The following is an 11,293-nucleotide window of genomic DNA, read 5'->3' on the forward strand; positions in this document are numbered from 1 at the left end:
ATTTCTGTTTGGGCGGTGGGTGTTTAGTTTGATTATTTTGTGTTTCGGTTAATTGTTTAGTTCGTCTTTCGTATTGCATTTGTCTCATGTTTTTTTGTGTTTTTTTGTTGTCATTTGAGAAGTGTTTTATAGTTAGTGCTAGACTGATATGTGGTAGCCAATGATGATGTTGAATGGGCCACACATACACATATATATTTTTGTCACGACACTAGTTTAGAACACACGAGTGATTGATGCATGAAAATCTTAATTGGATAATGAAATTTTTGGCACAAATGTTGGAACCAGAACATGCATGACTTAGTGAACTTGGTCATTGTTTGTGGGGAATTTGAGATACACTAGGTCATTTGAACTTAAACATATCCTTTGACACAAACACTGCCCAGCAGGACGAAGATGAGTTAGGTACATCTCTGCTAAACTCATTTATTGAACTAAGTTTACTGATAAAAATTGTGTTGCGATAATTGCACCAGTAATCTACCCTTGCCTAACCTTGTTGATGCACCCTTGAGATTGGACAAAAGCCACACGCCCAAATTTTGTGTTCCTATATGAGGGAGGACAGAAAAAGAAAAAAATTGATGCACACAAAAAAAGGAAAAGAAAAATATGGAGACGTAAGGTGTGGGGGAGCCAAATAAAAGAATGAAATTCTATTCCTAGGCTAAAATAATGGAGATGTATGGAGTTGAAGGAAATCAGACGAAAAGTCTGAATGTGCGCAAAAATTACACTACTGCACCTCCCTCATTACCCATTCCAGCCTAGTCGAGATACCTCTATCCCGCACTGATTTATGCCTACCGAGTCCTAACTTTATGTGATGTAAATTGATAGCTAGTGAAGAAGGATGTGAGAAAGGGATTGTTGCACTGATATGCTGATTGAAATCTCGGACATCATTGGAAATTTTCCTATGGAAATTCATAATTCTTGAGCCAACATTGCGCACACACGTTTTTTGTTTTAAAAATCCACGAAAGATTGTAGTGTTGAAATTTCATAGTGAAAGTTGAAACTAGTGTCTTGCGTGAGTGGATAAAAGATGTGAGGATATTCGCTGAGGCAAACCAGAACCATGACTACACCGTCATGCTACTTATTGAATTGTTGTGTCCTACAACCTATTTTGCTCGAAGGCGAGCAAAAGGTTAGTATAGAGGAGTTGATAGGTGTCGTTTTTACATGTTTTATTGCATTAGTTTTGTGTGTGTTTTTGCATTGTGCACGCTGTACATTTCATTTATATTTTGTTCGTTTTACAATTATCATATTCATATGATAGTGTCTCATTTGTACGTGATGAATCTGCAGGAAAATTGACCGAAGAGTCGAAATCGGGACAGAAGTGTGAAGGCCACAAGAAAGTGGCAGAAGAGCCTCGCGCTCGAGCGGTGGAATCTTACCGCTCGAGCAGTGAGTTTTGATTACAAGATGCCTTGGACAGAAGAGTTGGCGCTCCGGTGGTATAATCGTACCACTTGGGCACGAGATTTTCCTTCCAAAGACTTAACTTACAGAAGACTTGGTGCTCGGGCTGGTAGAATTTTACCTCCCGAGCGCGAGTGTCGCACCTAACAAGCAGACGTACAGAGAAGTTGGCGCTCGGGTGATAGAACTTTATCGCCCGAGCGGGACTTAACTTTGGAAAAATAATTTGAGAATCAGTTATTGTCTTCCGTGAGATTTTATTACCAAGAGAGGCTAAAACAAAAGGGGGAGGGGGAGATTGAGGGGGGAGTCGGCAGCCTAGGAAGAAAGAAGGAGAAGAAAGCTTGGAGCAATTGCTTGGATTGAGATTTGAAGATTTTAGGACACAATTCTTCGCACTTTCGTCACGACTAGTATTTCATATTAGAATTTATCATTTAAACATTGTTTTGCTTGTTTTTACTATGAATTCGAGTAGCTAACTTTCAGTATTTTTTGGGATTAATGGGATCCTACCCCGAACTTTGATTTAAGTCATTTATGTTTCGACTATCGATTTATTCTTGAGTATGCTACTGTTTTTCATTACGTTATTAAAGTGTAACTAACAATAATAATCATCTCATATCGCGAGTGAGTTCGAGAGAATAGCTTGTGATAGGAACGAATAGCATAGTCCGCGGATCTACAATTTGCATAGAAATATGAAGTTGGATACATGTTGATAGTTATAGTCCTAAGGGTGAAAAACTAGGGGATTTAATAGATCGACATGCGATTCACCTTTGATAAATAATTAAAGAAATTTAATTACTTCACTGAGTAGATTTAGTTTGACATAGCTCAAGAGGGCGTGTTCAAGTATGTAGGAAATCCTTTCAAAAGCATAAATCAGTGTCAGCGAATTAAGTAAATAATGAGGGGTAGGTGAACCAAGATTCCCAACAAATTCATTTCTCATGGAATTTTAATTAATCATCCTAGATTATATATCTCATTATTAATTCTTGAAATTTCTCTTTGAGTTTTTATTGAATTATAGTAGCAGAAAATAATCATTCAAATTTCGTTGCTAAGGATTTGAAAACTTGAAATAATAATTGCAAAATACAGTTTTTAGTGGAACGATACTCGTACTCTAGTACATTATATTATAACTTGGCATCGTACACTTGCGATTATTTCGAGTTCAAATATTATTAATGTTGACCAAGAGTTTTACGATGCAAGTTTTGCTCTATCAATATGTATAAAATGCGCTGATTTCGTAAGACGATCAACTATCACCCATATAGAATTAAATCCCTTGATAGTTCTTGGCAGTCCTACAACAAAGTCCATGGTAATATTTTTCATTTCCACTAGGGAATAGGGAGTGACTTAAGTTTCCCCGCTGGCCTCTGATGCTCGGCCTTGACTTGCTGACATGTCAAACATTCGGATACAAATCGCAGGATATCTCGCTTCATGCCTGACCACCAATATAATAATTGAAGATCCTTGTACGTCTTCGTGTTTCCAGGATGAATAGAATACGGCGTGTCGTTAGCTTCCTTCATAATGACTTCTCTCAAAGAATCGCCACTAGGAACCCAAAGTCAGTCTTGATATCGAACAATACCATCCATGTACTGTCCGAAAAACCAACCAACAAAAACCACATGCATGCAAATTATTTGAATTTCTTAATTGTTTATATTTAATTGATTTTAAATTCTTGCAAGATATTTATTAATGATTATTTGACATGATTTCATGAAACAGAAGAATTTTACCCGAATATTCGATAATAGGCTGGGGAAAGGAGACAGGGAAGACCAAGACAAGAATATTTATTTTTCACTAATTATTTTCAAGGCTTCCTAATATGATTAAAAATGATTTATTTTTTAAAAAATGGTAGAGTTCGAATTATTTTACGAGTCGAGCTCGATTTTTCCGGGAAGCCGGTTTTGGGCAAACAAGGAGCTTTTAAAAGATCAAAAATATTATTTTTGGAAATTAAAATTTTATAAACTTTTATGTTTCAATTAAATAAGAGTTATTGGGCCCAATTTAACTAAAATTGTGTAGGCCCAATTGCTCATATACTTGGAGACTTAAAACCAAAGCTCATTATCATAAAAAAATTAAATCAATAAATAAGACACCTAGGTCCTTTTGACACCATATTGCATTCGAAAATACACTCACACAAACATATTTTTGAGAATTAAAAAGGAAGAAAATCAAGGAGTCTTTGTCGCCCGTTCGTCCTTCCTCGTTGACAATCACGTATTCGAGCGTTCTAAAACGCAAAAGCATGTTTTCTAAACCCTTTGACGCATTATTCAAACAATACTATGCAGGTTTTAATATTTTTTGCATGAAAAATATTTACGTACGATGCTTTAACATTTTGATGATTATTTTCAAGGTTTTCAACGTTTTTACGTATATATGATCGTATTATTATTTCCAACGAGTACGCTGCCAAAATAGAATGAAATATGGTTAGCAAATGAACTAATTTGAAGGAAAATACATGCTGGGATCGAATCATGGTAAGGGTCAAGCACCTAGGGTTTTTCTAGGACACAACTCACATGCATAGCTACTAAAGGGGTGCGGCTTGGGCGTGGTCGCTTGGGGCTCAGCCAGGGATGGTTGGGACTCGACTAGGGTCATGTACTAGGGTCTGGTATGGTCCTAGCCATGGCTAGTCGGTAAGGAAGAGTCCATGACTGCATGGACTCTTCTGATGCTTGTATATGGCGCGGCCGAGAACTGCAGCATTCAAGGGGTTAAGGGCTTGGCTAGATGGTCTAGGTGATGGCTCAAGGTGGTCCAGAGAGGGTCGGGAGCGGTCAGGTCTTGGCTCTATGTAGAGTGGCTCGACGGGGGGCTAGAGCGAAACATAGAAGAGCGACACGCGCGGCTCTTGTTTCTTGCGCAGGTGGCTCGCAACATGGGTTCAAGGGCATGGGCTAGGTTTGGTTGGGTCTGAGCATGGTCCAAGGTTGATGAGGGTCAGGTGGGCTCGGTGGTGGCTCGATTAAGAGAGTCCTAGAGCCACTAAGAGTCCTAGCGCGAGGTAGCAACATGCACGCAGCTCTGGTATTTTCTGTGCAAGGCTTGTGCGGTATGTAGGGGCTAGTTAAAAGGGTCAAGGTTGGTCAATAGGGTACCTAGATGGGTTGGATATGTTCTGGCTCGATGTGGCTCGACCGTGGCTCGGCAAAATTGGGAGTTGGCTCAGGGGTCTTGATTAAGGGTCAAAAATCGAGTTTAAATGAATAAGTTTCGAACCATAGGTCCACGGGGGTGGTTCATCACTCACAAGGGTAGTTTAGATAATAAAAAGTCTATGTTTAAAGTTTGGAAAGAAAATATTAAAGTTTGAATTTATTCGAGAATTAACGCCTCACAATTTATTAATTAGGGAATTTAATGAAAATCCTAGAATTTAAGATTAATAAAATTGTGGAAAATTAGATTTAAGCTTAAATAATTATTTGGGATATGCTCATGTCATTAAAAGTAAGAAAAATTCAAAATGGAGAAATAATATACGTCTAGGGGTAAAACGGTCATTTTACACTTGGGCAATATGTAAAAGCTTGGCAGCGTTCCGAAGGATCATAACGCATGTTAAATGATATTTTATGATGTTTAAAATTAAAATTTGAAATTTTATCATTTATGGTAAAAATGTGCAATTTTTACTGTTAAAATGTTATTTTTGAAAAGTTATGATATTTTATGCTTTTAAAAGAAAATGAAAAATATTTTGAGGGATGTGAATTGACTGTGACAAATGATATATGATATGTGGGGGATCCGTTTTAAGAAGGAACGGTGAACCTACAATTTTGTTGAGATGTCGTGAGGGAAAAGGTCCTAGAGGGAAAAAGTACCAGAGGGAGCCCGGTTATGGGAAAAAGTCCCTAAAGGGAGCCCGACGATCGTATTTCTACGGAGGTGCCTGTCCCCATGGACCATGTGGATCTGAAGGCTGATCAGTCGATCAGAGGATAAAAGCTAGTCACTTTCATTGATCAAACTTCACCCAAAATGATAAAGGATACGAAGCTTTACGATTTTACGATTTTACGTTATATGATTTATTTATGCCTGAAAATTATTTTAAATGGTTTATTTTTGTTCAAATATTATTTTAAATTAAAGTATGATTTTAATGCATGTGTCTGTATACGTATTACTTGTTATTCATGTTTAGAATGTGCTGAGTCATTAGACTCACTAGGTTTGAATGCTGCAGGTGATGATTGTGTTGTTCGAGGCGCTGACGCTTTAGTGGATCGAGTCGATTAGTACACTCCCGAGGGACAGTTACTTCCGCATTAGCTTGATAGTTAAAATATACAAAGATTTTTGTTAAAGATTTTATTAGAGATTTTATTCTTTATTTTGAAATTTTTTATGTCTAGGTTAACTGTAGAAGTTGAATTTTGTTAATTGATGATTTAGGGATTTTATGCACCTGAGATCTAAAATGTTAAGTTATTTTGATTCATGAAAATTTTAATTTAGTTTGTTTTGTGTTTATCGACCATATGCTTATATAAAAAAAAATGTAGTAGAATTTTAAAGTTAAAAGCAATGGACGTTTCAATCCACCTCAGAATACAGCTTCCGACCCTTAGATTCATCTCTATACCTCAACTTTTGTAATTGCTCGTTAGTAGACTGTCCCTCACGGATACTATCCCTCAAATTTGACTGTACCGTCATGGTGGCAAGATTAGGGTCCTCGCCCCTAGCATATACTGCAAGCTCAAACCTCTATATCTCGAACTGCAGAGGTCTCTGAAGTGATAATTGATTAATAACCATTGTTTTCCTACTCAGTGCATCCGCTACTACATTAGCTTTTCCCGGGTGGTAGCTAATATCGCAGTCGTACTCCTTAACCAACTTTATCCATCTTCGTTGCCATCATATTCAACTCCTTTTGTGTGAAGAAGTATTTCAAACTTTTATGGTCGGTGAAAATCTTGCACTTCCCCCATACAAGTAATGTCTCCAAATCTTAGGTACAAATACCACCGCGGTTAGCTCAACATCATGTGTGGGGAAATTTTTGTCATGAACCTTCAATTGTCTAGATGCATAGGCTATAACTCAATCATTTTGCATCAAAATTGCACCCAAACCAAGTTTCAAAGCGTCTGTATGAAGAACAAACTCTCCTTGCCCCAATGGCATCAATAAGACTGGCGCTGAAATCAAGGCTTGCTTCAACTTGTCGAAACTTTCTTGGCATTCGGATCCATATATAAACTTTGCATTATCTTTTTCAAAGCGGTCATGGGTACCGCTATAGATGAGAATCCTTGAATAAGCTATCGATAATAGCCGGCTAGTCTCAAGAAACTATAGATCTCGGTTACACTCTTAGGTACTGGCCATTCTTTCACTGCTTCAACTTTACTTGGATCAACCTCAACTCCATCTCTAGAAACGATGTGGCCTAAGAATTCCACTCTCTTGAAATAAAACTCACACTTGCTGAACTTTGCATATAATTTCCTATCTTGCAGTATTTATTGTATTGTCCTCAAATGCCGACTATGCTCATCTTTGCTTTTTGAGTAGATCAAAATATCATCGACGAATACTATAACAAATTGATCCAGATACGGCTAAAATACGCGATTCATGATATCCATGAAGATCGCTAGCGCATTGATCAATCGGAATAGCATGACCATAAACTCATAGTGCCCATATCGAGTCCCGAACACTGTATTATGAACATATGCCTCCTTAACCTTTAGTTGATGGTACCCAGAACGAAAATCTATCTTCGAGAATATCGATGCTTCTTGAAATTGATCAAATAAGTTTTCAATTCTCGGTAATGGATACTTATTCTTTATAGTGACTCTATCCAGCTCGATAATCAATTTGCAGAGTCGCATACTACGATCCTTATTCTTCACAAACAATATAGGTGCGCCCCACGGAGAACAGCTAGGGCGAATAAAACCCTTGTCCAGAAATTCTTGAATTTGATCTTTTAACTATTTCATTTCATCGTGTGCTAGACGATAAGACGCTTTAGAAATTGGTATCTTGACTAAATTTTGAATGGTTCGTATATCAAAATTGATTATTTCAAAATCAATAGGCTCTCCAAACAAGAAACGACAAAATATAGGTCAATTTAACTGAAAATTTTCACTTTTCCAAATGACAGCACTAATAGAATTAGAAAATACTTTTGATAAGAAAATTTTCCACAAAAGTTTTCAAAATAACCAAAATATTGAAGATAATCATATTCCAATTTCTAGCTAGAAATAAAGTTCTTCGACACCTTTTTTTCTTCATCCGATTCTTCTTCATGTCCATAAAAATAGGATCTACCTTTATATGTATCCGGGAAAGTCTTGCCACATTCTCAACATCTACAAAATGGTTTATATGATAAATAGGTAAGCCATTGAAAACTTTGATAAAAGTGGTTAAGGAGGATATCTTAGATATTAGTTTTAGATATGACATGTGATAAAATCACTTAGTTTGGAGATCTAATATCCATATAATTGATCTCACAACTAGTGGAAATGTGATATGATAACGATGGCGATGACGACGACGACCTTTAGTCCTAACATTTTTCATAATTAAAGATTGAAAAATGGCGATTATATCAGGTTTTGAGTACCCTCCTCACTGCCAAACTCGCTCTAATTGCCAGCTGTATTCATGGAAACATCTCCGACAATGATTGTTTTCTTTAGCCAATTCATCAACCATATTCTACACCAACACATTAACGTAGCTGTCAGCATCACACGCTCATCACATGATCTTTTCTCATAACCATCTCCTACTGCTTCATTTTTTTCCTTCTCCAAATCATTATAATTCTACAAGAAAAAATTCACATAACTACCACTGTGAGTGTAAAGTCCAAAATACACGATAACGTAATCCAACTGCATGCAAATCTAGTGAAAAAGAAAATGAATAATTAAATGGTTTTAATGGCATAATTAATTATGGTGTGCATGATTACATGTCTAAAATAGGGTTTACTGTTATAATGCATAAAACTGTATTTTAAAAGTTATTCGAGACGCGATCGAGGAACAGAGACCGGGGAACATATGAGAGAAAATATTTTATTAAATTGTCTAATGTGTTGTGTATTTTAAATCAAATTTTCGAAAATGTGGTTTTTTTATATACAAGTCATATTTTAAATCGGCAATCAATTTTCGTTAAAAATAGGGATTTTTTGAGAACTCGGCAATTATTTTCGCAAACTTCGCTTAATAAAATATCTTAAATATTAATTATAGGTTTGATGAACCTATTATACTTGGTTAAATGAGCCTAAGCTTGCCACCTTGTGTTTTAATTAAAATAAAGGCCCTAAAACCCTACCCTCAAACACCATAACCCACGCCCCTCACCCTAAATCATACAAGGACTCTCTCATCAGTCAAGTTTCACACACCACACGTAAATATTGAGAGAGAAGCCACAGTTTTTAAAGGAAATTCATCACAGGGTTTTCTCTACATCGACGTCTCACATCTCAAATCATTGTCGTGCGTTTATACCTTAATCCTATTTTTTCTCATCTATCACATCATATTATGCATTTGATGCCTGATTGCATGGAAAATTATGTACCCTTTTGTGTATTTTCGCTTTGTCTAAACATGCTCAAAGAACTCATGCTTTCATGATTTGAAACTCACAATTTTGTGGCATAGAAGGGATGCCATGGTAGGGACATGAAAGAGGACCAATTTCAGGGAGTTTAAGGGGGTTTTAGGAGCCATGGTTCAGGGAGGGGCAGTACTAGGGGTATGGCCGCATGATGGGAGGGCTTTACACCACCTAGATCCGTTTTGGAGTGCTAGGAAGGGAGGCCGCTCAGGGTGCCGTCCAAGCAAAGGGCTGGGCTCGTGAGGGTCCTAGCCTTGAGCTAAGGTGGTCCACTCAAGACTGGAGGGGCAGGAAAAGAGGAAACGCATGGTAAGGACTCTTCCTAGCCGCGGCCACGTGTTTGGGATGAACCACACACGGTTACATGTATGGTCCGTAATGGCTGGTCTAAGGGGATCCTAAAGGGTTCGATCTAGGTCCTAGAAGGGTTGGTCAAGGGCTGGTCCAATCGGTTAGGGTTTAGATTCGAAGGATTTGGCAAGGTTATGAACTAGGGTTTCGAAAATAGGAGCATAAGGGTTCGGTAGGTGTCCTAGGCTGGTACAATGGTTTAATGAGCTTGAATTACGTTGTATATGGTCAAATTTGGTGTTAATAAGCTTTGGTTCAAATTTGGTAAAGTTTGGTTAAGTTTCGAGTCCATACGAATCAAAACCGGGATGTACGTTTAAGTTTAATAACGAATTGGGAATTAGTCGAGAAGCTTAAGTTTACGTCGAAGAAATATTTATGGATATATTTTAAGGTGTTATGTTAAGTTTGGATTGATTTGGTTTGTCGTTTTGAGGTCTGATTACAAATTGGGAAAGTTAGGGTTTTAGGGGCAAAACAGTCATTTTACACCTGAAAAATATTAGACGTCCTGGCAGTACCCTGAATGCTGTAATAAATGTTAAAATGTTTATTTCAAATGTTTATGGAATTTTATGATGAAACGTTAATACTAAAAGACATGTTGCATGTTTGGTTTAAAAAGAAAAAGGATTTATATATGCATGATATTTATAAGTGATGGAAATATGAAAAGTTAAAGGATATAAATTAATTTTGATTAAAATGATGATATGATGATATGTAAGGCCAAGGCTCAGTTGACGGGTGAGAGTGTCGTTGATGTCCCCGTCGTCCAGTACGTGGTAATACGTAGATGGATCCATCGACCTATGGCTAATACGAAAGTCACAATTGAGGATCTGAATACAATAAAAAGAGAAACATATATGTATATGATGAATAGAAATATGATATAATATGTTGAAAGGAAAATGTTTAAGTTTATACATGATCATGAAAAGCTATTTTCTAAAAGTATTTTCATTATTGCTTGTGAATGTATATGTATTACTATTTTCAAATTATTGAAAACATAATATGACTAAACACTAATATAGGTAACCCAAACAGTACATCCATCCAAATAAATTTTACTTCCAAGGTTTTATAATTCTCGTTAAAGAAACCAGAAGACATCTCCCCAAACAAACTTAAAAATTGTGGTAACTTCATCTAAATAAGGAAAGATAAAACCAGTAGGTAGAATAATTACTAGTGGAGAATATTATACAATTGAATATGAATAGAATAAATAATCAAATAAAATCGATGTCAGACTCAACATCACTGCTTGCTAGTAAATAAATTTCTTTCAAATCTCTCCCTGTTGACATTGCTTACTTTGCCTCCAAATTGTCGAGTAAAAATCTTGACTCCAATTTAAGGTCCAAATTACTTTTTGACCTATATGATGCAAGCCAAAAATGATCCAGAATTCGGTTGAACTGAAAGGAATTTCAATATCATCACCAACAATAAATGAGAATTAATGATTCTGAAAGGAAAAACTTGTGTGAGACGGTCTCATGAGTCGTATTTTGTGAGAAAAATCTCTATTTGGGTCATCCATGAAAAATTATTAATTTTTATGCTAAGAGTATTACTTTTTACTGTGAATATCAGTAGAATTGACATGTCTCAGAGATAAAGATTCGTGAGACCGTGAGATAAAGATTCGTGAGACCGTCTTACGAGAGACCTACTCACTCTGAAATATTTTAACACGTAATCATTTATGTCACTAGTTAATGAGAAGCATTGGTATGTCAATCTATTTACCAACATGAGCATCTTTGTTGCTTTCATAGTATTGTCTTCAGTTCATCCATCA

This window comes from Primulina eburnea, chromosome 7 (assembly GCF_022965805.1).
Source record: "Primulina eburnea isolate SZY01 chromosome 7, ASM2296580v1, whole genome shotgun sequence".
Taxonomy (NCBI): domain Eukaryota; kingdom Viridiplantae; phylum Streptophyta; class Magnoliopsida; order Lamiales; family Gesneriaceae; genus Primulina; species Primulina eburnea.